Source organism: Mustela putorius, unplaced genomic scaffold, assembly GCF_011764305.1.
Source record: "Mustela putorius furo isolate JIRA1106 unplaced genomic scaffold, ASM1176430v1.1 tig00000873_pilon_pilon_pilon, whole genome shotgun sequence".
NCBI lineage: Eukaryota > Metazoa > Chordata > Mammalia > Carnivora > Mustelidae > Mustela > Mustela putorius.
Genome location: NW_025421504.1, coordinates 3,766,135 through 3,793,791, shown reverse-complemented (window position 1 = coordinate 3,793,791; position 27,657 = coordinate 3,766,135). Strand labels below are relative to the sequence as shown.

Sequence of the window (27,657 nt, the reverse complement as noted above, 5' to 3'; positions counted from 1 at the left end):
GCCTCATCCTTAAGGGCCTTTCCCTGATTCACCCCTTACTTGTAATATCTAGCTATCACTTCTCCTACTGCAGTTTGATACTAACTTTCTTATGACATTTATCGGTCTATCTTAATTCGTTCATTAATTCAATGAAGAAATATTCATGGAGCTCTCAGAGCCATCTCTGCTCTGGGTGCTTAAGATTCACCTGTGATTAACACACAAGGATTTTGCCCTAGTGGATCTTATGTCCTAACTGGAGAGAAAGGAACGATAAACACCATAAAAAGCAAACTGTATATCACAGAAGGTGATAAACACTATAGAAAAAAAGTAAAATGCAGAACAGGGAGATCAAATTGCTTGTATCTTTATCATGTCCCCTCTGTTAGAGGCTCAGGAGGGGTTGACCGTGAACCTGGAAAGTCTGTAGTGCTTTGCATATGCCAGGTGCTTGCAAATATTTGCTTAATTTATGCAAGGATAAAGAAGCTAGCCCCGGAATGGGGGAGTTCCAGCAGATGGTAGATCCAACAGTTACTGGCTGCTGAGACAAAACCCCCACTCCAGGGTGATTGCTAGATATATGAGCAGATTTGGGCCACAGAGAAGCCCAGCTGGGGACAGCCTATGAGGGAATTCTTCCTTCAACCTCCAGGGCAAAGAACTTGGTTCATTCATTTCATCAGGAACCACCTTATCTCTCTCTGGTACACCAGATTGCCAGTTTGGCCGAATTGGACCAAAGAAAGACTTCTGCTCAGTGTCACAGGACCCAGACAAACAAAGCTGCTTTACACACCCAAATACCTCGTACCGGGGGCACCCTTATCATGACTTGATCAGGCATCTTATGTTCTGTACCTAGATGACCTCACAGATTTTCACCTCTGGGTCTGAAAGGAGTAGACCCAAGTAGAAAGAGAGGGTCATGATGTGTCCAGGTGCTGGGCACGTGCGAGACCAAGGGTTGCCACTCAGACATCCAAAATGCCACATTGAAATTTAGACCCAAAGAAACAAAAGCAGACAGAATATGCCTCCCATGGTTTAATATGAGGTCCCCTATAGTTTGAGATTTGGAATTTGTTTTAACAGGCAAAAAAGGGTGCCTGGGTGGCTCAGTCTTTTAAGCAGCTGATTTCAGCTCAGGTCATGATCCTGGGGTCCTGGGATAGAGCCCCACGCAGGGATCCCTGCTCAGCGGGGAGCCTGCTTCCCCCTCTGTCTCTCTGCCTACCTCTCTGCCTACCTGTGATCTCTGTCTGTCAAATAAATAAGTAAAATCTTAAAAAAAAAAAAAAAGGTGCAATGTCCTCCATTTTTTGCAAAACATGCCCCCCCAGCACACACACACACACACACACACACACACACACAAGCACACACTCATGCATGTACATGTTTGCCTCTAGTCTCAGGAGCAGAAAAGCCCCCGACCGCACATCCGTCCAAGGCCTTCCTTACTTCTTACTTCACGCTCCACCCTTCCAAACAAAAAGGCTGACATCTTCCTCTTTGTGTGTTCTCTTCACCGGGTCTTTCTTCTCAGCATATTAACACACTTAAGTTTCTCTCTTTATTTTTTAATTTTTTTTTTTAAAGATTTTATTTATTTATTTGACAGAGCAAGAAATCAGAAGTAGGCAGTGCAGCAAGCAGAGAGAGGGGGGAAGCAGGCTCCCCGCTGAGCAGCGAGCCCGATGCGGGGCTCGATCCCAGGACCCTGAGATCATGACCTGAGCCGAAGGCAGAGGCTTAAACCACTGAGCCACCCAGGTACCCCAAGTCTCTCTCTTTAAAAAAGCAAAACAAAACAACAAAAAACCACTTTTGTGGCCTCACATTCCTCTCTGGCCATACTCCTGCCTTGCATGGCTCTAATGGTGTCCCCGTGCACTTGGGTGGCTTCAGCAACAGAAATGTATTGTCTCCCAGCTCTGGAGGCCAGAAGTGCAGGACCCCGGTGTCGGCAGGATGCCCTCCGGGCCTCCTTTTGAGCTGCCAGGCCTTCGCTGGCCCTCTTTGCTGTTCCCCTGCCCGATCTCTGCCTTCCTCTGCACCTGACCTTCCCCTGCCCTTTCATGCATGTCGGTGGGCATCTACTTCTCCTCTTTCTGTAAGGACACCAGTCTTCTTGGGTTATGGTCCCTCGGAATGACCTCAAGTTGACTGTATGTGGAAGACCCTATATCACTAAAGAGGGTCACATTCTGACACAGGTGGCGTTAGGACTCCAGTAAATCTTTTGTGAGGGATACAATTCCACCCATAAGAACAGCCAAACTTCACAAGAGGATCCCTCCTTATCCTCCCCTCTGTCTGCCCTGCCCCGGCTGCCCCCATAGCCTGGTGCCCTCTGGCATCTGTACTGAGGACAGAGCGACCTCATGGTTGCTCAGTCTGGTGGAACTTTCCTGACTCTAACAGGTGGACCTTACAGTCACACTGTTACTAACCACCTTTTCCTTCCCCTTTTGGCCTCTCCGGTTCCCCTGGAATTCCGTGTGTCTGGCTGGAACCTTCTCAAGCTCTTCTGGCACTTCTCCTCCTCCTCGTCCCCCTCCTCTCCCTCGGCCCCCTCCTCCTGCAGCTCCTGCCTCACTGTCTCTCCACCTCTCACTGAGCAAGAAAACTGGGTATCATCCTTTACCGCCTTGCTTCGGCATCTTCTATACCAGTTCGGAGTCCCACCGAGTCCCCAGGAGTGAAAATTATCTTTCAAGGGGATCCTTGAAAGGATCTGCTCCAGCCCCACCTCCTTCATCCTCCTCCCCCTCCTCCTCCCCCTCCTCCTTCCCCTCCTCCTGCTCCTTCTCCCCCCACACCCCTGCCCTTGCCACCTGCCACAATGTTTCCACAGTGATCTCTTGGACAGCCAAGTATAATGTTTAGAAGTATTCAAGAGCTCTACATTGCATTCAGGATAAAGCCCAAACTCCTAAATGTGACCTGGGAGGGTCCTTAAAATCTGGTCCCTGCTCATTTGCACACTTCCTTTGCTGCCTTTATATGAGGACCTTCCTTCCAACCTCCCTTTTTCTCTTTCTTTCTTCCTTTCCGTCTGCGTCTCTTTCTCTTTTTCTTTCATTCCTTTTTTTTTTTTTAAGATTTTATTTATTTATTTGACACAAAGAGAGATCACAAGTAGGCAGAGAAGCAGGCAGAGGGAGAAGCAGGCTCCCTGCTGAGCAGAGAGCCCAATGCGGGGCTCGATCCCAGGACCCTGAGATCATGACCTGAGCTGAAGGCAGAGGCTTAACCCACTGAGCCACCCAGGCGCCCCTCTCTTTCTTTCATTCTTTGTCTTTAAATTTATTTGAGAGAACACAAGCAGGGACGTGGGGCAGAGGAAGAGGGAGAAGCAGCCCCCCCTGCTGAGCAGGGATGCAAGTCAATCCTGGGACCCTGGGATCCTGCCCTGAGCCCAAGGCCAGTGGCCTGACCGCCCTACCGAGGGAGCCAGCCCACTGCCCTTGTGAGGACTGTTTCAAGCCTGTTGACACTTTGCTGCCCCCCAAAGTGCTGCACAGTTCTTTTGCATTCCCTTTATACCGACTGCTCCCTCTGTGTTCACTGCCCTTCCTCAGCCTCTGACCACATCGCTCCCTTGCATCTTTCAAGAATCAAACCAGAAATGCCCCTGGAAGTCTTTCTGAGCCCTCCAGAACGGCCTAGGTCTTCCTCCTGCCTTCTTCAGCATTTTGTTATGTATCATAATCATGGCTTTCAGCTCCAAAGCCCTAGTCCTCTGCCTGACACACGGTATAAGTTTTGTCTAACTCACTGAGGAATACAAAGAAATCTAAAGCCCTTGTTCATATTTAAGGTTCTTGGCTTTATTCTAGCATTTTCTTCAGTGTAGTGGGAGGACAATAGCATCAGAATCAGGTGTGGGGTGGGAGTTGATTAGAGTGCGGCTTCATGGACTGTACCCTGAACCTAATGAATCTGGATTTTAAACAAGCTACCCCCTTAATTTATGTGAACAGCGTTCAAGAAAAAAGACCTTTTAAGCTTTACCACATTTTTTTTTAAAAAGTGAGTTAATCTCCAGTGTGGGGGCTTGAACTCATGACCTGGAGATCAAGAGTCAGATACTCCACAGGAGCCAGCCGGGCACCCCAAGCTTGTAAAGATTTTATTTATTTATTTGTCAGAGAGAGAGAGAGAGAGTAAAGTAGGGGGAGCAGCAGGCAGAGGGAGGAGACTTCATGCTGAGCGGAGACCTCATTGTGGGACTCGATCCCCACCAAAATCCTGAGATCCTGAGCTCAGCTAAAGCCTGACATTTCACCAACTAAGTAAGCCAGGTGCCCCTCTTATGACATATTTTAAGGCTAAGTTAGTTACCGTCTCTTGGTGACAAGCAGGGAGATCGGAGCCCAGCTCCATTACCTTTTCTTTGGAAAACAATCATTTGTTCGAGCCTTGAAGCTTTTCCATTTAAGAGCTTGCCACGAGGAGGCAAATTCTACTTGCAGAATCAACAGATCTAGGGGGATGGATAGGGTTTCAGGAGGAAGCAAAGCAGTCCTGTGTGGTCGGAGGTAGGCAATGTAGAGGAGGCCAGTATCACACACAGATAGAACCCCAAGGAAAGATGCCCTTTTTATTGATTTTGTTTTATTCTAAAACTTTAGTGAGCATCGGATTCACCTAGAGGGCTTGTTAAGGGGGAGGATATCTGGAGTTCATCCCTAGAGTTTCTGATTCAGCAGATCTGGTGGGGGGATCCAAGATGTTGCATTTCTAGTAAGTTCCCAGGTGATGCTGATGCTGCTGGTCCAGGGAGCACACTTTGAGAACCGCTGAGCTAGTTCAGCCTTTGTGCCCATGCAGTAATCTATTCTGCAATATCCATGGAGACAGGAACATGATCCCCTGTCTTTCTGCATAAACCAGATGAGGATCTTGTTACATTTCAAGCTGGGGTTTCTATGGATAACCCTCATGATTCTTCTTGGAATGAAACCAAAATTTGCCTCCAAACCTTCCACCCACTGACCACAGGTCTGCCTCCTGGGATCTCACAGAATTTACCTGTGCCAATTTGTATTTAAAAATTTGACAACAGCCATTCTGTCCTGTCTGTTTCCTCTTCCCTATATCAGTCTCTCCTGCTCCTCCAGCCCTGCTGAATGACCAGAGGGTTTCTATCAACAGCCCGCTGTCTTCCTGACTCTCCCTGATGCAGTCTTGAAGCTTGTCAGTTTCTTTCCTACGACTTTAGTACTCAGAACTGGCCACCATACTCCACGTGGGGTCTGGCCAGCTTAGACTACAGTCTCTTGAAATGGACACTATTTTAATACAGATTGTATGTTTTCTGGGGCACATGGTTGGCTCAAGAGGGAGAGTATGGGACTCTTGATCTCTTGAGTTCAAGATCCATGTTGGGTGTAGAGCTTACTTTTTAAAAAAGTGGGTAGGGGGCACCTAGGTGGCTCAGTCTGTTGAATGTCTCTTGATTTTGGCTTAGGTCATGATCTCAAGGCCATAAGATGGAGGCCCAAGTCAGCTCTGCACTGGGCATGGAGCCTGCTTAAGATTCTCTCTCTCCCTCTGCCCCTTCTACCCATTCTCACCCCACCCGCTCTAAAAATAAAAAACATAGATCGCATGACTTTTTTTTTTTTTTTTAAGATTTTATTTATTTATTTGATAGACAGAGATTACAAATAGGCAGAGAGGCAGGCAGGGAGAGAGGAGGAAGCAGGCTCCTGGCTGAGCAGAGAGCCCGATGCGGGGCTCTATCCCAGGACCCTGAGGTCATGACCTGAGCTGAAGGCAGAGGCTTTAACCCACTGGGCCACCCAGGCGCCCCAGATGGCATGTCTTTTAACAAATGATTTTTGCATGTTTAAACATGTGAGCATGTGGCCACCTGAAACCACAAATTTTTTTACATGAGCTTGTGTCCAGCCAGATCTTCTCCATAGGTCTTTAACTAGTTGACTTTAACTCAAGAGCTACATTCAACATTTAATTCTCTTAAATGTGATTCTGTCAGTTTTGACCATTATTACAGACTATTAATTCATATCTTAGCTATGAGATGGTAATGACAGGGCCCATCAGGGGATGAAGAGCCCAGATATGCACTTCCCCATTTTACAACTTTGCTTGGGGTCTTTGCTCATCCTTTCATCAGTTCAAAGAGCCTTGAGTGACACTGACACTGTGTTCCGCAATCCCCATGTTCATAACCGTCATGTGTCTCAATGTTTCTGGGTCAACCATAATTTTAAATATTTTTTCTAGTGCTACAGGTCTTCATGCCAAACCGTGAATCTGATTTTTTCGTTCAGAAAATATGGTCAGGGCATTTGGCTGGCTCGGTTGCTTAAGCGACTGCATTCAGCTCAGGTCATGATCCTGGAGTCCGAGGATCCAGTCCTGCATCCAGTTCCCTGCTAGGCAGGGAGTCTGCTTCTCCCTCTGACCCTCCCCCATCTCATGCTCTCTCATTCTCTCTCTCTCTCAAATAAACAAATAAAATCTAAATATATATATATATGGTCAATATGATGCTACCTTTCTTCCTAGTGTTAATAGGCTAATGTAACAGGACAAAAAAATTATTTTGCCCAGTTTAAGCTGAGGGAGGAGAGTAGTAAAAAGAACAAGGTAGGTGAAGTTGAGAGATTACAGTCACAAATTTAACATCAAAAATATTAAATAATGTATCTTCAGTTCCATTTCCCCCAAACTTCTGTTTATTACAATGCTTGGTCTACCCACGTATCTGAATTCCTCTCCATGGATTTAGCAATCTATTTACTGGATGCTGCTTATTTTGAAGATTTTACTACTTTGCACTCCCTCCCGGAGCTTGCGATGACACCTCTATCTTTGAGAATTTTTTTTTTTTTAATGCAGGTTTCTCCGCAGTCAAGAATTCATGTAAATAAAATCTGACTTTAGCTCATTCTAAGTGAGACGGGTTTGGGGGGGGGGGGAAAAATACACAAGGCAGGCATTCGAAGCTGACTTCCGAGAGTGGTTTGTGAATCTGGCTACGAGAAGGCTTAAAATATGGCAGGAAGAAGAAAGGAGAGCGCGGGGCTCCCGAGACCCTGATGGGAAACGAGAGCGGGGAATTTGTTTGGTCTCTTTCATCCCCAGACTTTCAAAGCATGACACTTGCGGTAACAAAATTGCATTGGGAAAGTAGTGTGTCATTATCTGCTCTTCAAGATGGGGACACGTCGACAGCGAATGGCCTCCTCCAACACCAACAACTTTCGAGCAGCCCCGCCGAGCTTCCTTCCACCGCGCGAAGGGGAAAGCTGGCCTGCTACCACGACCCTTCACGAAAATGGAGAAAATCCTCGGTTTTCAAATGTCCTCGTGACTCGTGCGGAAACTTAAAAAGGGACGTTTAAACCGTACATCCCTCCTGACCCCTAGCTACGGTCGGTGACTACTGTACACCGGGGAGACGCGGAGGAACGGAGGACCCCCGCCGGGTACCGCGCGCGGGAGCGTCCGGGTCCTCCTCCACCGCCCACCCCGCCCCCGCCCTTGGCACGGGGTCCACGCGGCGGGGGCGGACGGCTCGCTCTCGCGGACGGAGGAAGCCTCCCGGCGCGGCGGGGGGAGGCTGTTCCGCTGGGAGGCTTGTTTGGCTCGCAGCGGGGCGCTCCCCGGGGAGCCGCTGAGTGCTAGGGGAGGCTGGGAAGCGCGCGGCGAGCGGGATGCTCCCGGGCCCGGCTCGGCGCGAGTACGAGTCTGTGCACGGCGGGGAGGCGCAGGGCGTGTGCACGGCACGGGCGGGACGCGCGCCGCGGTCGGCGCCGGTCCCCGCTGCCCAGAGGGCCGGCGCGGATACGGCGCAAGATCCCGGCCCGGGCGCCGCAGGGTGCCGGCGGGGGATGGGGGGAAGCAGACGGATGTGCGCGGCCGGGTCCGCGCCCGCCGTCCAACGCGTTGACACCGAGTCGCGGCGCCCACAGATCGGGAACGATGTCGCGCGGGTCTCCAAGCACCGCAGGCAGAGCGCGAGCCCCCTAGACTTGAACGCGCCCAGGCAGGGGGAGCGCGCGCTCCCGCTCGCTCCCCGGCGCGTTCCCCGCGCAGTCTGCGGAACCACAACGCGAGCGGGTATTAAGGGGGAAGGACGGGGCGTGGCCTGGCCAGGGAGAACCAATGGGCCGGGGAGGGGCGCGCGGGGGCGGAGCTCGGGCGCAGAGCGCCGATTGGCTAGTTGGCCCTCCGGTATGCAGATACAGTGGAGTCACGTGGCAGGGGCCGGGACGACTTCCTGTTGGAGGCCAACGCGGGGCGGGGAAGGGGGCGCGAGCGCCCCGTCTGGCTGGAGCGGGGGGAGGGGGGTTCTTGTCAGTTAGAGCAACAAGATGGCCGCGGTGGCAGCTCCGCACCTCAGCGCGACGGCCCCGGGAGCCGCAGCCGCCGCCGCCGGCCCCGCCGCCCCGCAGTCCTGAGCGCCGCCCCGGCCGCCCCCGCTGCCCCTGACAGGGCCGTCCCCGCGCCCGCCGCGCTCCTGCCGCCGCCGCTGCGGGCCCGCCCGAGCCGGAGGCGGAGGGAGCGGAGCCGGCCGAGCGCCGAGCGCCCAGCGTCGCCGCTGCCGCCACCTCGGATCCCGGGCCGCGCCGGAGCCGCCGTCCCGCTTGCGGGCGCGAGGAGGAGGGCGCGTCGCGGCGTCGCCGGGGCCGGACCTGGACCTGCCGGGACGCGCCGCCGCCCACCCGCCCGCGCCGCCGCCCCCGCCGCCGCCCGCGCCGGGACCTGAGCCCGCGGCGCCGGCGCTGAGCGGGCCCCTGCCGCCCGAGCGCCCCGCAGGCCCCGGGGCGGCCGCCCGAGTCGTCGTCGTCGTTGTCGCTGCCGCCGCCAGGCCCGCGCCGCCGGAGCCCCGCCGAGGAGCCGGAGCCGCCGCCGCCGCCGCCGCCGCCGCCGCCGCCGCCGCCGCCGCCGGGGACGGAGCCCAGGTGAGCGCGGGCCGGGCCTCCGAGTCCCCGCCGCTGGCCGAGCTGGAGGCGTCGCCTTTGTTCGGCCGGGCCCGGAGCGCTGGGGGCTGGCGGGTCCGGGCGGGAAGGGATGCGCGGCGCGGGGCGGCGGGAGGAGCCGCGGGCGGCGCGGGGCCGGTGCGTGCGTGCGCGCGGGGAGCGAGGTCCGCGGAGCGCCGAGTGCGGGGGAGCCGGCGGGGTCGCGGCGGGCGCTGCGGTCACACGCCAGATGTGTGTGCTTTCAAGTCGTGCGGCTGTTGGAGCCCGGCGCCCCCGGGACGGTCGCCCCTGGGTTGTGCATTTCCGATGGTGCGCACGAACCCGCAGCGTTGTCGGTGCAGGGCCTCCCGCGTCGTTGTTTGCGGGAAGAGCGAGCCCGGGGCGTGCTTTGGGGGAGGGTGCGGGCGCCCCCGGGTCTTCTGCGGGTCTGGAATCAGGTGGGCTGCCAGCGGGGCTGCAGACTGCGGAGCAATGCGCACGAGGAAAAGGAGCCGCGCCACAGCTGCCCTGCTAGCACATCACGTAACCCGAGCGCCCCAGTGCCACCTCTGCTTGAGCGACGCCTCATCTGCACCTTTACCTTGTGGGTGACATTTAATCAATGGGTTCGTGGCTGTCAGAACGTGCAGGTGCGACTGTAGGGGTTCTGCGCGGCAACCCGGCGGGGCAACCGCTCGCCTGTCGGTTGCACAGAGCTTTGGGGCTCTCCGCGGAGATGCAGGGTCGGTGCCGCCCCGGGCGGGGGAGGAGGAGCTGCAGAGCCCGGCTGCACCTTCGCGTCTTAAGGCGCTCCGCGGGGTCGCGTGATGCTGTAGAAAATGAGTGGAATTGTCTCTTTGCCTCTGTCAGATTAAACCTCCATTTGAGTTGCCTGCTCGTCTGTCTAGGCTTGAACCGCAGATTCTGAGCTCAAAATGGTGCTCTGTGGATGTTCAACTTGAGCGCCTCGAAGGAGTTGCAAGTTGTGGGCATCTGGCTGGTTTAATCCATTGTGTGCCGAGGGTCGGGTTTTCTCCCGGATCGGGTCTTCTCGTCGCTGCGCTGCTGTCGGTCGAGGTGGTCAGATGACGATGATCACTGTGTAGCGATTGCTAGGGGCCTGGCCGGACCTCACCCGCTCAAGGCTTCTTTTATGCAACTTATGTCCTGCGTTTAGAATTGAGTAACTGTGAGGATGAGTGGAGACGCTGGAGATGTGTCTTGAGGGATCTCAGCGGACAGTGGTGGCCACTTTGAAGTGTGGCCGGGTGTTGACAGTTGCATGCTTCGGTTCCAGACTTCCTTCTGTGCTACCAGAAAACGTAGAAGATAAAACTTAGGCTCTGGCCAGATGAACTTGGTTGGTTGAGGGCACCTTGAAGAAATTTGCATTATTCCCACACCACAGAGATGGTGAAGGTCTTTGAACACCTTTCATGTGGCACTCCTAGGATGCTTTGTTGGGGGAAATGATGGTAAATGAGGTTTTAAGAAATGACTAGCCCAGTTTCATTATCCAAGTTAATTTTGTCAGTGTTTATGGGAGATAGTAATGGTCTGAGTAGTTGCCACTTTACTTCCCTATCCTGAAAGTTTGCTCTTTCTACAGAAAGTTTTCAATATTTATATTCTCATAAAAATAGAGGGTCTCAGACTGTTTTTCTTTCACACCTTGGGTCACAAGATATTGATACCCCAGGAAATAGTAACCATAAAAGTATTAAGTTAAATTTGACTTACGGTGACACAGAGTGATTTCTTCAGGATAGCACTTCCTTAAGCAAGAGAATGGATCTGGGATCCTGGATGTTTTATATACATTAAACTCACACACACACACAGACTTGATTTTATTATGAGGATCTAGTTTTATTTTTTGTTTTTTAAAATATTTTATTTATTTGGCAGACAGAGATCACAAGTAGGCAGAGAAAGAGAGCGGGGAAGCAGCCTCCCCGCTGAGCAGAGAGCCCGATGCAGGGCTCGATCCTAGGACCCCGGGATCATGACCTGAGCCGAAGGCAGAAGCTTTAACCCACTGAGCCACCCAGGGACCCCAGAGGATCTAGTTTTAAAAGACTTGATTCTAAGCTTTCCATCTTTCTTGTCTAAAGCAAAGATCTTACTGACAGGTACCTCTGTTTTTCACTCTTAAGCTATTAAATTAGATAAGGTTGACACCGAGGCTGTCATAAGACTTAATCTCACTGTTTCATTTTGGATTCTGGCATTTAAATATTTTAGTAGTAACCTGGGGTACATGTAAATGTTGACTCTGGTTTTCCTTCTTACAGTGTTTATTGTTGTTCTTTTTTAAGTGGCGCATGTTTTAACACTTTGACAAAGATTATTTTGTAGCAGGCTTATATTTATACTTAGTTGGCTCAGGAATTTTGGAACACATAGTTGCATTAGAGGGCTGATTATGAGGGAAAGTGGGGTGCACTGTTTCATTGGACCTGCAGGGGTTAAAACAGAAGTAAGTAAGGGCGGGGGATATACTCTAAAATTACGGGACTTCTCACCACCACCACCTTTTTGTTAAACAGCCAGCTTTACTGAGATAAATTTGTGCTTCTCCAAATGCTGTCATCTGGCTCACTTCCAAAACCAAGCTGGGGAGGAGGAGGTCAGGACTGGAGTGGGGCAGCCTTTTTCCTCAGTGAAGAGAGCTTTCAGTTGGAAAGAAATGGAAGATAGAATTCCTACAGTACTGGCTGCAGACGGAGTGTCTGCATGACTGCCCCAACTCCAAGTGAGGGCGAGAAGTGCCTGAGTATAAACTTACTCTTGCGCCGCTCAAAGTGATGCTAATCTTAAATTTTAAAAAAAGCAGGGTGGGGATACTAGTGAAAATTAGTTTATTTTTCCTTTATTTGAGTATATAGAATATCTTTGGCATCATATAACTTTTCTAACAACTGGACATTTTCAGGCTTAGGAGCCATTTTTTTTTTTTTAAGATTTTATTTATTTATTTGACAGAGAGAAATCACAAGTAGATGGAGAGGCAGGCAGAAAGAGAGAGAGGGAAGCAGGCTCTCCGCTGAGCAGAGAGCCCGATGCGGGACTCGATCCCAGGACTCTGAGATCATGACCTGAGCTGAAGGCAGAGGCTTAACCCACTGAGCCACCAGGTGCCCGGGAGCCATTTTAAAGACTATGGGTCTTTTGGGCCTTCCCCAGTAAGAGTTAGACCCATGAGATTACATGCAAATGTTGTAGAAGACTCTTAACGCTCAGTCAGGGCTTAGTGTGCAAAGCTATCTGAGATTTTATAAGGAAGAAAATAGATTGTCTACTCTGAGGCTGTTTCCCATATCAGAACAACATATGAGATTATTAAGATTTGGGGATGCAGCAAACAGAGATTAGCTAGAGCCACTGAAGTCCTGGGGGCCCGGGTGGGGAAGCATGAGAAACAGGTGAGGAGGGACAGATTTATAGAAGGTCTTAGAACCAGGAGCCTTTAGCAGAGAGCACCTGGAAGGTCTAAGTAAGAGGGGAAGAGCCAGGCAGCTGTGTGTGTGTGTGTGTGTGGTGTGTGTGTGTGTGTGTGTTTTGTTTTTGGTCTCTTTGACGTTGTTATGGCTTCTTACTGGTGATTTTTGAGACAAACGGCTTTTTACTTTTCACACCCAGTTTTATTTTAGAGGGTCTTATGATGTTTTCGATGAGCTGTAAGGCAGTCTTTTGAAGGAGTATTAGTGTTGCAGTCTTTTTGTATGATGAGTAGATTTTATTTGCTTAATTAAGACAGCATCTTAATTTTGCTTGGAGATGCCACAGATTTAAATAGAGAGAACAGAATATCAAATGAGAACTGGCTTCCCCCCCCCCAGGTAGATTTTTTACAGATTTTCTTGCTTTAAGCCAGTTAATCACAAATATCTAAATTTTTACAAATTAGCTTTTAAATAATTGTGCAGTCATGAGGAGAGCATTCTTGACTTTGCCAAATAATAATCCAGTAAGCTTTCTTTAAAAATAGATTTTAACGCAGTAAAGATGTTCTCAATTATAAACATTCAGCTTGTATACAACTTTTCAAGAATATAATTACTTACAAATATAAAGATTACTTGTCAGAAATAGCTGTAATCTTGTGTAGAGATTGTATGCGTGATGTTGAAACCAAGCAATGTGTCATCCTTGCCCAGTGAACTTGTTTGAATAGCTTGCTTAAAATAATCCTGTAAGTTTCCTATTGTGTAGAGCGTGCGTTTGAACTGTAAGTTATTTAATGAAAAGTAAAATACGTATTCTTTAATTCTCCAACTGGGATGTGAGGAGGTTTTGTATATTAAAAACATGGTGAAAATTCATACCCTTTGTGCCATTTTTAGAGTTTTACTAAAAATGAATTCTTTTCTTGGCCACAGATGCTTTCAGAGAATGAAGAAGCTGTTGCAGGGCCGGAGAGCTGTTCGTTAGGAACGCATTCTTCCCCCAGAGCCTCCCCCGTAGCCCTCCAGAGGCTGCAGAGCTGGGTGCCGAGCTAGACAATCTGGGCACCCAGCCATAAAACATCAGTGCTGAAGCACAGATAGTTGTTCGCGCCCTCCTGAGCCCTCCTGGCTGCAACCACCGCAGAAAGAATGGCCTTGGGAAAGCAGTGTTCACTGCTGTCTTGAACTCTTAATAATCCGTGTATCTCTTTGGTTTTGTTTTGGTTTGGTTTGGTTTTTTTGTTTGTTTTGTTTTTAAAGATTTTATTTATTTATTTGACAGAGAAGTCACGAGTAGGCAGAGAGGCAGGCAGAGAGAGAGAGAGGGAAGCAGGCTCCCCTCCTAGCAGAGCTCTATCCCAGGACCCGGAGATCATGACCTGAGCCGAAGGCAGAGGCCCAACCCACTGGGCCACACAGGCGCCCCGTCATGTGGCTCTCCGAGTTCAAGATATGCAGTGGGACTTTGGTTTTCTGAGACACAGTAGTGAGTAAGGACGGGCAAGAATATGGGTTCCAGGGCACGTCTCTTCCAGGTCAACGTATTTAAATATTTGCTCGAGGAAGTGGGAGTAGTGACTTGTCTGTTCTGTGGTCTCTCTTTCCTTCTTTGCCTATTTGTCACAACACTCCTCTCTCATTAGAGAGCGGTCTGCCTGGACAGCCGTGGGATCACTGGACCCCTGGGTCACAGCACCCAGGGCCCAAAGAGTCATCTGGAATCTGTCTTCCAGAGAGCCGGCAGGAGGGATTGGTCCATTTGTGGCTTGGTTCCCGCTTTACTTCCTCATCAAAAAATTCTTTGTGCAAAAGTATGAGAATGAAAGAGTGTGCAAATAGATCAGTTTGTTTTCATTATAAGGAGTCAGCATTTTTTGTGACCAGCATCTGTTTGTATATAAATCCACAAGATCCCCCGTGATCCTCTAGAATGCAAACACCTGAACGGCTCTTTTTTCTTTTTCTTCTTCTTTTTTTTCCTCCAAAGACTATTTATTTATTTATTTATTTGACAGGCAGAGATCACAAGCAGGGGGAGAGGCAGTGGGGGAGGGGGAAGCAGACTCCCTGCTGAGCAGAGAGCGGGATGTGGGGCTCAATCCCAGGACCCTGAAATCAGCCACCTAGGCGCCCCAGCTCTTTTCTTTCTTTAAAGACCCTTTCTCGGGTGCCTGGGTGGCTCAGTGGGTTAAGCCGCTGCCTTCTGCTCAGGTCATGATCTCAGGGTCCTGGGATCGAGTCCCGCATCGGGCTCTCTGCTCGGCAGGGAGCCCGCTTCCCTCTCTCTCTGCCTGCCTCTCCGTCTACTTGTGATTTCTCTCTGTCAAATAAATAAATAAAATCTTTAAAAAAAAAAAAAAAGGACCCTTTCTGTTTTCTTTCTTTGGAACATTTTAGAAATTAATACTGTATTGTGTCTTCATAATGCCCTTCCTCTGAATGCCCTTCCAGTACCACAGTATCAAGTCAAGTCATTCTCATCAGGGGGACCACCCCTGTCTGTGGTTGAGTCCCTTACTAAGGTGCAGACTGGGTAGAGCCAAGGTGGTTTAGGGGAAGAGTGGTTTGTCCGATTCATTTATGTGTGCGTCTAGCTCATTAAGACTAGCGTCTCTCACAGCTAAAATCAGCTGCTTGAGTTGAGCCTGGCAAGGGTATTGTTTACTTTTTATTCCCAAAGATAATTTCTTTTTAATTACTCTTTTAATAAGTGGGGGAAATCTAAGTCTAAAGTAGCAACAGGGAATCGAAGTTAAGACGTGCAGTTGGGAAATGGCAGCGTTGGGACACTGGGCCGCCTTTCCGTCCACGCATGCGCGGCACGATGTTAACAGAGTTGTTCAGAAGTTACAAGGGGGGCGCAGAGTTACTCCTTGGATTACGTTCTGTTTTCTCACACTGTATATCACGTGGGCAGTGCACAAGGGGAGGGGAAAGGCTGTAGGAAAGGAATTTAATCTTTGTTCTTCAGGAGGCTGATGGTTTCGAGAAGGGTTTTGGGCAGGGGGATGAGGTGGGGGAGGAAGGCGGCTCTGTGGAAGGAAGGACATTGGAGTCTCTGGGACTGTTGGGAATTGGGGAGGGGGATGTGGGGGCGCTGGTTGGAAAGCATGCTCTCAGGTCACCAGAGCTCCACTTAAAAATAATCTCCAAATAGGTACAGCTAATAATTGAGCACTTACTGTGTGATAGTGTATCGAGGACATGAGTATTATCTTATTCCATCTTCATAGCACAACACACCTGAAAAATGGTTGCTTTTATTGTTCCCAATGTACAGACTGGGAAAGGGAGAGCAGAGGACAAAGTAATTTCTACACGATCCACAGCCGGTAGAAGGGAAAGCGGAATTTAGACTCAGTGCACTTCAGAGCCCTCACTTGTGGGTAAATAGCTTGGATTATTTGAATAGCTTTTTAATTAGTAATTAGTCTTTCTTCTGGTCTATATCCTACCAGTCCATCTGCTAATATTAACCGAATGCTTTTTGGGCACTGTGTGAGTGTGTCTAATCCATTCCTCGGCAGCAACCTGTGAGGTAGCTCCGTTACTATGTACGTTCTCTAGAGGGGAGGTTAAGCCCCACGGAGGCTGAATAATTCACCCCAAATCAGAGACTTAATAATGCGTTTAGGTGCTGTGGTGCCGACATCGGCATCTTGCACTGCCGTCCCCTTGCACTATCGTCCCCTTGCACTGCCTTCTGAACCCCAAGTCGGGCGCGTCATTAATGCTCTGTGCCACGGAAACTTAATGCCTTCCTGTGCAGTGACCACAGTGAGGACCAACGGCTCGCTGCCCTCCTAGAACTGTCTGACTGGTGAGAGAGGCAGACTCCAAACAAAAAAAAAACAAAACAAAAACTGAAATAGCAATTAAATGTTGTGAAACTTCCTTAAGTTAACAAAAACGTATGGTATATAATTATATAGTCATGTACCGTATCTGCCCTCTTGCTTGAAGACGCGTGTTAACATAATGGATGCTCCCGGAAGTCTAGCAGGAAAAAAATGTTTACCTTTATTAGCCCAATTTTCCCCCAATTTATGTGACTACCACACATTGTTTACACATTATACTGCCTTTTGATTCAGTGGAATCAACTTTGAGAATGCAGAAATAGAGTGCCTGATCATTCAGAAGAGGGAGAGGGCCCACGAGTTGCAGTGGTCAGGCAAGACTTCACTGGAAACAGGACCTGGAAAGTTGATAGAATGTGGCTGGATGGGGGAACGTTTTGGAAAGTGGCTAAAAATAACAGCTAGAACTCTTTTTTTTTTTTTTTTTTTTTTTAAGTAGAAACCACACCCAGCACGGAGGCCAATATGGGGCTTGAACTCAAACCCTGAAACCAAGACCTGAGCTAAAATCAAGAGTCAGACGCGTAAGGGACTGAACCACCCAAGCACCCTGGGACTCAGTATTTTTATCAAGCAAGTGAACACTAGGTTTAGCTGTAAGTAGAAGCTTGTGTTGGCCGTGAGGCTAAGGAGCTGTGTGGGTACAACCTCCATTCTTTGGCTGCCAGTCGATGGGCATGACATGAACCAGGTGGCAGATTAGAAACCTCTTTTGAGCAGGTGGTTGAAGGGGAAATTGGAAGTGTGAAGACCATGGTTTTTGTAGTTGTCTCTGTAAGGTGATGCAGGCTTGGACAAGCTTAGTGGTAGAACCCAACTGAAAAGGTGTTACAAAGAATCAGCGACAAAACGAAACAGAAGGATTGGTGTGGGCTGTTGGAAGCAGCGAGTTGTGGACTGGTGTGGGCTGTTGGACGCAGTGAGTTCTAAAAGGTAAGACTCGCAGTGCTTGCCGCTCTTTCTGGAAGTTTTAGAGAGGTTTTAGGTAAATAAAGAACCTAATGTTGAAGTAGTTGGTAAAATCCATGGAGTGCATCCTTTTAGAATGCTGACTGGGGAAAGATGATACATAAGATAGCAGTTGTAGGAGAGTTTGTTGTTTGAGTTCTGGGATAGAGATTTGACTCACAGCGTAAATCCCAGTATGTAATGAGCCACGTAATAATAGGGTTCTGCTGTTAATTACGGTGAATACTCTCGACGAAATCAAATGTTCTTAGTACCATACCCATAAAAATATCTTAACTCAGACTTTATATAACAGTACTAGGTGTGTTGTAAACTATATGGATATGGGATATTGACAGAAAAGAGAGAAAACAAATCTTCAATATTTCTAGGACATGTAAGATCAGATTGTGGCATAACAGATTATAACATAACAGATAAGATTATAACATAAACAGCAGTGTTAGGCTGTGTCGAAGTTACTAGAGCTTTTTGTGTTTTTTAATTTTTTTTTATTTTTAAAGATTTTATTTATTTATTTGACAGACAGAGATCACAAGTAGGCAGAGAGGCAGGCAGAGAGGGGAAGGGAAGCCGACTCCCTGCTGAGCAGAGAGCCCGCTGGGAGGCTCGATCCCAGGACCCTGGAACCATGACCTGAGCCAAAGGCAGAGGCTTTAACCCACTGCACCACCCAGGTGCCCCGTTACTAGAACTTTTTAAAGGTTACGTAAATATAATAGCATCCTTAAACCTAAGTGATCGTAGATTCTTTTCTTTCTTTTTTTTAACAAAGAAAACAAAACCATAAAATGGACCTTTTGTTACTTTTATAGAGGGCGGTGGGGAAGCTTTTTGGGAGGCTAGCTTTAAAGCAGACAAGAATATTATCTATTTACTGTAGTCAAGTGATGAGTAAGAATCTTAGCCACAGTTGCACTTTTGTATATATTACGGTTTTGTGTTTAATTGATGAGCATGAGTCATTCACCCTGTTCATTTTAGACTCAGAACTCCAGCAAAGCTCTTAACAGATTCCTGTTTTGCAAAGAAACCTTCATTATCATCATCATCGTCATCATCATCATCATTTCTTAGATTTTGAGTTACTTGGTAGCAGGGATAATAACATGTCCAAATCCTTTTTTTATCTACAGTATTTTATGGATATTAAGATAACATTTTCAGTTTTGTTTTGAGTCATCTGTTTCTTCAGAGATGTTGTTTCCACAAATGAGAGGAGGGGGAGAGAAGAGGCTGAGGAATGAGTACTTTCCTTCTGCTTTTAATCTTCTTGGGAATAGTGACCCACCGACCATGTTTTCAGCTGGTCAGCCCAGCATGTGGGGTGCGTCTGCAGGTGTGTGGCCGTCTCCACAGGCCTCCACGGCGCTCCCATGTTTTCTGGAGGCATCCAGAGCGGTGGGCTGTTGCCTCTCCCTGAGGCCCTTGGGGTCTGCCAGGAAGTGCCACCAACCAAATTATGAAGAAATAACGTGACGTTTCTTATGGACATTTAAATTTTGGTATGGAAAACAAATTACAAAATAATTCCTGGTTTGCCTTTTACAGATCTGGTAACTATCTTCAGATACTAGCCCACTGGAAGAATGAGTATTTTAACTAATGGAACCATTCTGGCCAACCCAGAATGTTTGGTTAGTATATATTAAACATATCCTTTTATTTTCTATCAGGGAGACTCTAGAAATCAGATTTTATTTTTTTTTTAAATTTTTTAAATTTTTTAATTTTTTATTTTATTTTTTTAAAAGATTTTATTTATTTATTTGACAGAGAGAGAGAGATCACAAATAGGCAGAGAGACAGACAGAGAGAGAGAGATGAGGAGAAGCAGGCTCCCCGCTGAGCAGAGAGCCCCACGAGGGACTTGATCCCAGGCCCCTGGGATCATGACCTGAGCCGAAGGCAGAGGCTTAACCCACTGAGCCACCCAGGCGCCTCTAGAAATCAGATTTTAAAAGAATGTTGTCAAAATTCTTTTTCTTGAAATCAGTTTGTGTTGATTCCTAATTCCTTTGGCAAAATTATTAGATGTGGTTATTTACTTAGCTTAAATACTTGCCTATTTGTCTTTTTTTTTTTTTTTAAAGATTTTATTTATTTATTTATTTGAAAGAGAGAGAGAGAGAGAGTGAGAATGATGGGGAGGCAGGGAGAAGGAGAAGCAGACTCCCCGCTGAGCAGGGAGCCTGATGTGGGGCTGATCCCAGGACCCTGGGATCACGGCATGAACAAAAGGCTGATGCTTAATGACTAAGCTACCCAGGTGCCCCTCAAATAAATAAATAAAATATTTTTAAAAAATGAGTTTTTCTCTTTAAGTTGTGATTTTCTAACTAAGTCTCAAATTAGTGGGTATCAGTTTCAGGATTCAGCCTTTGAGATCATTCAGAAGTTTTGTTTTGTTTTGTTGTAAGATTTTATTTATTTATTTGACAGAGATCACGAGTAGGCAGAGAGGCAGGTGGGGGTGGGGGAAGCAGACTCCCCCAGAGCAGAGAGCCCAGTGCGGGCTCGATCCCAGGGCTCTGGGATCATGACCTGAGCTGAAGGCAGAGGCTTTAACCCACCGAGCCACCCAGGTGCCCTCAGAAGTTTTTCTTATTTTCTTATTTGTTTTTTTCCCATAACCTTTCCTCCATTTTTTCATTTTCTTTTCTTTTTTTTTTTTTTTTCATTTTATTTTACATTTTTTCTCCTGAAATTGCACTTCAGAAACAATAGTAAGGCGTGGTTTGGGGCAGTAGGTTGAACTGCTTTCTTGCATTTCAGTGCACTGTTGTGTTGCTAAGCCTGTTTGCTCTGAAGATATAAATTCATGGCTGGAGGAAGGATTCTAAATTTCACAATAGCTATAATTTTTTTAATACATATAATTTCATTTTTTATGAATTTATTTATTTTATAGAAGGAGAGTGTGCACTTGCATGCACACAGGTTGGGGAGAGGCAGAGGGAGAGAACCTTCAAGCAGTCTCCCCACTGAGTGGGGAGCCCGACATGGGGCTCAATCCCATGACCATGAGATCTCAACCTGTGCCAAAAGCAAGAGTCGGACCTTCAACTGACTGAGCCAACCAGGTGCCCCAATAGCTATAGTTTTTTGAGTGCTTATCATGTGCCAAATATAGAAAGTGTAATATAATTTCATTTATTCTCATTAGTAGATAAGAAACCAAGGTATGAGAGAGGTTAGGTCTACCTGATTAACAGTGGCCATGCTCCTGACTGTTCCATTATTCCGTTTCATTCAGACAGACAGATTTTCATTATTTTTAAAGATCTAAGAGTTCTTTGGGGCCCCAAATGTGAAGTGTGACATTTGATTTACTTTAATAAAACAATTTTATTAAGCATCACATAAATAACCTGTGTCTCTTGGGTTCATAGCCTCAAATAGTATCATTTTGGGAGCTAAAAGCATTTTTTTTTTTTAAGATTTTATTTATTTATTTGACACAGAGAGATCACAAGTAGGCAGAGAGGCAGGCAGAGAGAGGGGAGGAAGCAGGCTACCCGCGGAGCAGAGAACCCGATGCGGGACTCGATCCCAGGACCCTGAGATCATGACCTGAGCCGAAGGCAGCGGCTTAACCCACTGAGCCACCCAGGCGCCCTGGAGCTAAAAGCATATTAAGAGAAAACTAATGTTGATGTGTTTATAAGAATCATTTATATTTGAAAAACCTGATGGTGAGTTTCTTTTCTCTCTGATTTCTAACTTTGGCATCTAGAATGCAGTGAGGCAAGGAGCGTGTATGTAAGACAAAGATCGCATGGACTTTTTTTTTTTTTTTTTTTGCCACAGCAGCAGGTTTTTCTTGAAGCATTATTTGAAAATTAATGTTACTGGAAATTTTAAGCCTATTTAAAGGGATTCTAGTTTTGATCCAAATTATTCAAAGTGGGAAGACATTTCTGTAAAACTCTGTGTCACCTTGAAACTGGAATGCTTTAGTTAATGGGGTAAGCTGGAGGTAAGCTGCCTTTGATACAGAAGAGCCGCGCGTACAGATGGGCGATAACTTTCTTCAGTCTAATTCACCCATTTCTTATTCAATCTCAAATCTCAGTTGGAAAGCAGTTTCCCTCGCTTGACCCATTTTTCATCAGCATCTTATCTTTCTTCAACAAAAAAAAGTTTAAAGGAATGGAGTGTAACCCTTGCAGACTTACCTGGTAAGAAGAGTTAAAGATTACTTGCTTTGGAATATGCATATTATCTTTTTGTTTTGTCATGTGGCTGTGTGGTTGGAGGGATAACAATTGTGCTGATTTTTTTTTTTTTAAAACTTCTGAATGGTTTACTTACCAGATAGTTGGAAAGGATTATTGGTTTGAGAAAAAGCCTTAAATCAATACAGCTTTTATTGCATCTTTAAAATCTCACAAATAAGTCTGAAAAGTCATCTGGCATCTTGCTGTTTCTGTAGCGGGACAATTTAGGTCTTATTCATCAGCCTGCGGAACTGTTCCTTTTTCAGAAAAGTAGATAACATCCAAAATTTTTCTGATATCCTTTTTTTTAACTGTTGTGGCTTGCTGAATCAAAGCAGCAGAGTTTGATACAAGTTCAGTGTCATTTCCTTCAAGAATTATTTCATCTTTCAGGGCACCTGGGTAGCTCAGTTGGTTAAGTGTCCCAACTCTTGATTTCAGCGCAGATCATGATCTCAGGGTCATGGAGTCGAACCCCGTGCCAGACTCTGTGCTTAGTGGGGGAGTCTGCTCGAGATTCTCCCTCTTCCTTTGTCCCTCCACACAATGCGCTCTCTCTCTAAAAATAAGCAAATAAATCTTAAAAAAAAATTAACTCATCTTTCTGGGATTGAGATACTGAACACACAATACTTTCCTGAATCCTACAGTTACATTTTTCACCCAAGAAATTTTGGATTTTGAGACGTCTGGGTGGCTCAGTTGGTTAAGCGACTGCCTTCAACAACTCAGGTCCCGAGTCTACATTGGTCCTCCTGTTGGGCGAGAAGCCTGCTTCTCCCTCTGCCTCTGCCTGCCACTCCCTGCTTGTGCTCTCTTTCTCTCTGACAAACAAATAAATAAAACTTAAGAAAGAAAGAAAGAAAGAAAGAAAGAAAGAAAGAAAGAAAGAAATTAATTTTGGATTTCAAGAAGAGAACCATTCTCCTGAAGAACAATGTTGATGGGAAAGTGAGCATACATGGACCTCATCTGGTAACAGAAACCCAGTCTAACACCTGGATCATGTTCTTTCCAGGACTACAGATAGTGCGGGCAGTAGCCAGTTCTTTTCTGTTTCCTGCCATTTGTCCACTCGGGAGTCTCTTCTTCTTTCCGAGGAGACTGAGTTCTACATTGATGGGATTGAAGTCCCTCCACAGGGTTCCTCTGGGGCCCTTCACTGTACCAGGGCACATATCCCTCTAGAGTGATGTTGACATTTTCTGGGCTGTCAGTACTCTGATTGCTGAGAGTGGTCTTCGTTCTCACAGTAGATGTGGCAAAGAGCAACAGTTTTGCTTTTTTTGATTTCACAGTTTTTAGAAGAGATACATGTTAAATGACTGACATTGGTAGAAAGGCATATGGGTAGAAGAAAAAAATAGGTGTGTAGGGGTAAGGATCTTGTTTTAGTAACATGGACAGTTTAAGGATATTATCATTTTAGTAGACATATATATAATAACCCTGATATTGATATATATGTGTTATAAATTGTCTACTTATGTGGAGATATGGTCTCTTAATGTCATTATCTTTACATCTCCACTAGTCACAGATATGACATGTTATCATGTGATAACATTCATTTCACATCCATGGCTTATAGAGTGCTTAAATTGGCTCTGTTCTTGCTAGATCAAATTAAAAATGCCCCAACATACCTAACCTAACAAGAATCTCCTTCCTGAGATTGTCTCTGACTTCACTCATGGAAACTTTTTCTCTTTATTGACATTCACACCTTTGGTAATTGAGTCCTTTGACTGTAAATACCACACAAGTGGGCCCCCCTGGGTGGCTTAGTTGTTAAGGGTCTGCCCTCGGCTCAGGTCATGATGCCAGGGTCTTTGCATCCAGCCCGAATCAGGCACCTCCCCCACTCCCTCTGCTTGTGTTCCCTCTCTCACTGTGTCTCTTGGTCAAATAGATAAATAAAATCTTTTTAAATATAACCATACAAGACCTGAGATTTCTGAATTTTGCATCACCAGTATGGACTGCCCCCAGACTCAGTATTTTCATACCCAGTTGCCTTGCCACATCTCCATGTGACTGTCGTGTGAGAATTACCACCTCAGATGTCTATGACTGAACTCCCGCTCTCAGTCCTACCTCCACTGCACGTGCGCTCCTCCATGTCTCCAACAGCACTTTCTTCCTTTAGTTGCTCCAGTCAGAAATTTTGGAATCCCCTTGATTTGTCTCTATGTACACTTCATAAAAAATTAAATGAGATTTCTAAGTAACTGTGGGTCAAAGAAGGGATCACAAGAAATGTCAGAACATATTTTGAACTGAATTAAAAACAGAAAACACAACACTCTAAAATTCCTCTGGTGCAGCCAAACTGTACTAAGAGGGAAATTTATAGCTTTAAAATGTCTATCTTAGAAAAGGAGAAGGATCTCAAATCAAAAATTAAGCTTTCACCATTTGAATCCACAGAGTGAAAAACAAACTAAAAAAAAAAAAAAAAGGAAGGAAATAAAGATCAGAGTGGAAGTCAGTGGAGTAAAACCAGAAAAACAGTAGAGAAGATCAATAAAACCCAAAGCTTGTTCAGTGGAAAGATCCAACAAAATTGACAAACCTGTGGCTAGACTGAGAAAAACAGAGAAGACAGCTTAGGTGAAATGACAAAGTCCTAGAAAAGGATAGAGTCCACCAAACTGATTTCAAAAGAATGAAAAATCTGAATGGGCGTATAGTAAATAAAGATGTTAGTAATTACAAATCGTTTTTAAAATAAGCTCTACACCCAGCATGGGGCTGGAACTCATGACTCTGAAATCAAGAGTCACATGTTCCACCAGCTGAGCCAGCCAGGTGCCCTAGTAATTACAGTTCTTGCCACAAGGAAAAGCCCAGGTCATCCAGGTCATCTTGGCTTCATTGGTAAATGCTGTCAGACGTCAAAACCTAATACCAAACCTTCACACACCTTTCCAGAAAAGAAAGAAGGAGGAAATGCCTTTTTTTTTTTTTTTGAGGATTTTATTTATTTATTTGACACAGAGAGAGAGACCACGAGAGAGGAAACACAAGCAGGGGAAGCGGGAGAGGGAGGAGCAGACTCCGAGACAAACAGGAAGCCCAGTGCAGGGCTTGATCCCAGGACACTGGGATCATGCATGACCTGAGCCGAAGGCAGATGCTTAATGACTGAGCCACCTAGGCACCCTGAGGAAATGTTTTCTAACTGATTCTTTGAGGCCAGGATTGCCATGGTCCCAAAGCCAAAGATATCACAAAAATTAAAACCACAGCCAGACAGCCAGATCCTTTCATGAATCTAAGTGCAGAAATCTTCAGCCAAATATTAGAAAGCCAAGTCTGGCAACGTGTGGAAACGATTATGACCAGGGGCATCTGGGTGGCTCAGTCAGTTCTCCATCTGACTCTTTTTTTTTTCTTTTTTCTTTTCTTTTCTTTTTAAATATGGAACACTTCACGAATTTGTTTGTTATCCTTGTGCAGGAATCGTGCTATCTCTGTATCGTTCCAGTTTTAGTGTATGTGCTGCCGAAGTGAGTGCTCCATCTGACTCTCGATCTCAGCTCAGATCCTGATGTCGGGGTCATGAGTTCAAGCCCCACACTGGGCTTCATGCTGGACGTTGAACCTACTTAAAAAAAAAAAAAAAAAAAAGATTATACTATAAAGCTAAAGCAGTTAGGACAGTTTGGTATTGGCAAGTGGATAGACGTATTTGCAAATGGAACATAACCGAGTGTTCAGAAGTAAACCCTTACAGTGAGCTGATTTTCGACACAGTGCAAGGCATTTCAGTGGGAGAGAAGGTAGTCTTTTCTTTAAGGTTTTAAAGTATCCCTGGACCCAGTGGGGGGCCTGAACTCATCATCCTGAGACAAGAGTCATGTGCTCCACCACTTGAGCTGGCCGGCTGCTCTGAGACGCGCTCCTCCTGCGTGTCTGCACAGTACAGATAAACCATCCCTTCACACAAGAGCCTGACCATGAATGTATACTCCTAAGGCCAGTTAAGTGGAAACAGTCCAAGACCATCAACTGGTAAATGGATATTGGAAATGCGGATAAAGGTGTTTTTTTTTTTTTTTTTAAGATTTTATTTATTTATTTGACAGAGAGATCACAAGTAGACAGAGTGGCAGAGAGAGGAAGAGGGAGAAGCAGGCTCTCCACTGAGCAGGGAGCCGGATACGGGGCTCGATCCCAGGACTCTGGGATCATGACCTGAGCCGAAGGCAGAGGCTTAACCCACTGAGCCATCCAGGCGCCCCGAGAATGAGGTTCTGAGACATGCTGTAGTGTGGATGGATCTCAGTAATATCATAGCAAGTGAAAATAGCCGTATTTCGTTTACTTGATATTTCCACAAAGGGCAAAACTACGGGGTCCAAAAGTATGTTAGTAGTTGTCCAGGGCTAAGGGCGAGAATGAGGAATGGCTTCAGTTTGGATCTTGGTGGGTCATGGAAACGCTCAAAATCCGGGTCATTGTTCTTACAGCCGAACACCACCGTAAATGTACGGACTTCGTGGAAGAGAAAAAGCTGCTCTTTTTTCTGAAGGCTTCGGTGCGTACACAGTGCAGACACTCTTGCATTTTTTATTAAAAATATGAGGATTGGTTCTTGTTTTGTTTTCCTTAGTTTTATTTGGGGTTTATATTACCATTGCTATTGAAGGTTCTCTATAGTCAAGGTGGTAATGGGTTAGCAACAACAATCTTACTAACCAGCATTATATTTTGTGTGCCTGCTGTGTTTTCAAGAATAAGTCTTAATTAATTTAAATTATTGAAAATTCACAGATCTTTAGGGTTTATAGAGGAGAAAACTGAGATCCAAAGAGGGGATGTGACTTGCCTAAGATCAGACAGTCCTGGCCTCAAACTGGAGTCTTGGAGAAAACTAATTTTATGCCTTTTGGCATAGATAAAAGAGCAAAGGGAAAGATGATTATAAAACAGGTCAGTGAGCAAACATATTTTAAAAATTAATCTTGCCAGCAATCAAAGAAAAGCAAATTAAAGAAACCAGATTCAGGGGGGAACATATTAAGTTGGCAGTATTTAAATATAATACTAAGGACAAAGAGAAAAGAAATCCTTCCATTAGTGCTGCTAGTATAGTGTGAAAATGGTCATGTACTCAAAAGACTAAGTTACGTTGTTGCCCATGAATATATCTGTTGAGATTCAGTTTTGAAGTACTTTGGTGGATGTGGGTGAGGATCAAAATGAGAAACTCTGTGACCACCAGAAAGGCAGTGGGAGAGGGAATGGGGATGCTTTCCTTGTAATTTTGCCTATAAAGGAGGCTCCTGTGCTGTGAGAGCACAGCAGTGGAGTGGCAGGTGGAAGGAGAAGCAGGTTCCCTGCTGAGAAGGAGCCTGGTGCAGGACTGGATTCCAGGACCCCAAGAACATGACCCCAGCCGAAGGCAGACACCTGACCGAATGAGCTACCCAGGCATCCCAGCACTTTTTTTTTTCCTTAAGGTTTTACTTGTTTCAGAGAGAGAGAGAGAGAGAGAGAGAGAGCGAGCATAAGTAGGCTGAGGGGCAGAGGGAGAAGTAGACTCCCTGCTCATCTGGGAGTCTGACTCGGGTCTCCACCGCAGGACTCTGGGGAACCCAAGGCAGACCCCCAACCAACTGAGCCACCCAGGCACCCCTCACACAGCAGTTTAAAAAAAAATTGTCATTCCCTTTTTTTTTTTTTTAAGATTTTATTTATTTGTTTGACAGAGAGATCACAAGTAGGCAGAGAGTCAAGCAGAAGGGGAGGAGGCAGCAGGCTCTCCACTGAGCAAAGAGCCCGATTCGGGGCTTGATCTTAGGACTCTGACATCGTGACCCAAGCCGAAGGCAGAGGCTTAACCCACTGAGCCTCCCAGGCGCTCCAGTATTTTTCATTCTTGTAGAAAGGTAATTATTCCCCAAGTATTATTTAGTCACATCTATCCTTTTGAGGGTAAAATCAATTTTTTTCTTTATTTTTTTTTTAAGGATTTTATTTATTTATCAGAGAGACAGCGAGAGAGGGAGCAAGAGCAGGGGGAGCAGGAGAGAGAGAATCAGGCTTTCTGCTGGACAGAGGGTCCAATGTGGGGGTTGATCCCAGGACCCTGAGATCATGACCTGACCTGAAGGCAGATGCCCAATGACTGAGCCACCTGGGTAGAATCTTTTCTTTTGAAATATGGAAAAGCATTGTGGTTAAGACTTAATACACAAGTAAAGTTTTTTTTTTTTTTTTT

General features: G+C 46.4%; 1 non-coding gene across 1 annotated transcript; it reads right to left on the bottom strand.

The window, feature by feature from the left end:
• Positions 1-24,845: 24,845 nt before the first annotated feature.
• LOC123393552 lies at positions 24,846-24,948 on the bottom strand. The gene has a single exon (XR_006608382.1). It is a non-coding gene; the product is annotated as a U6 spliceosomal RNA (small nuclear RNA).
• Between the last annotated feature and the right edge of the window lie 2,709 nt (positions 24,949-27,657).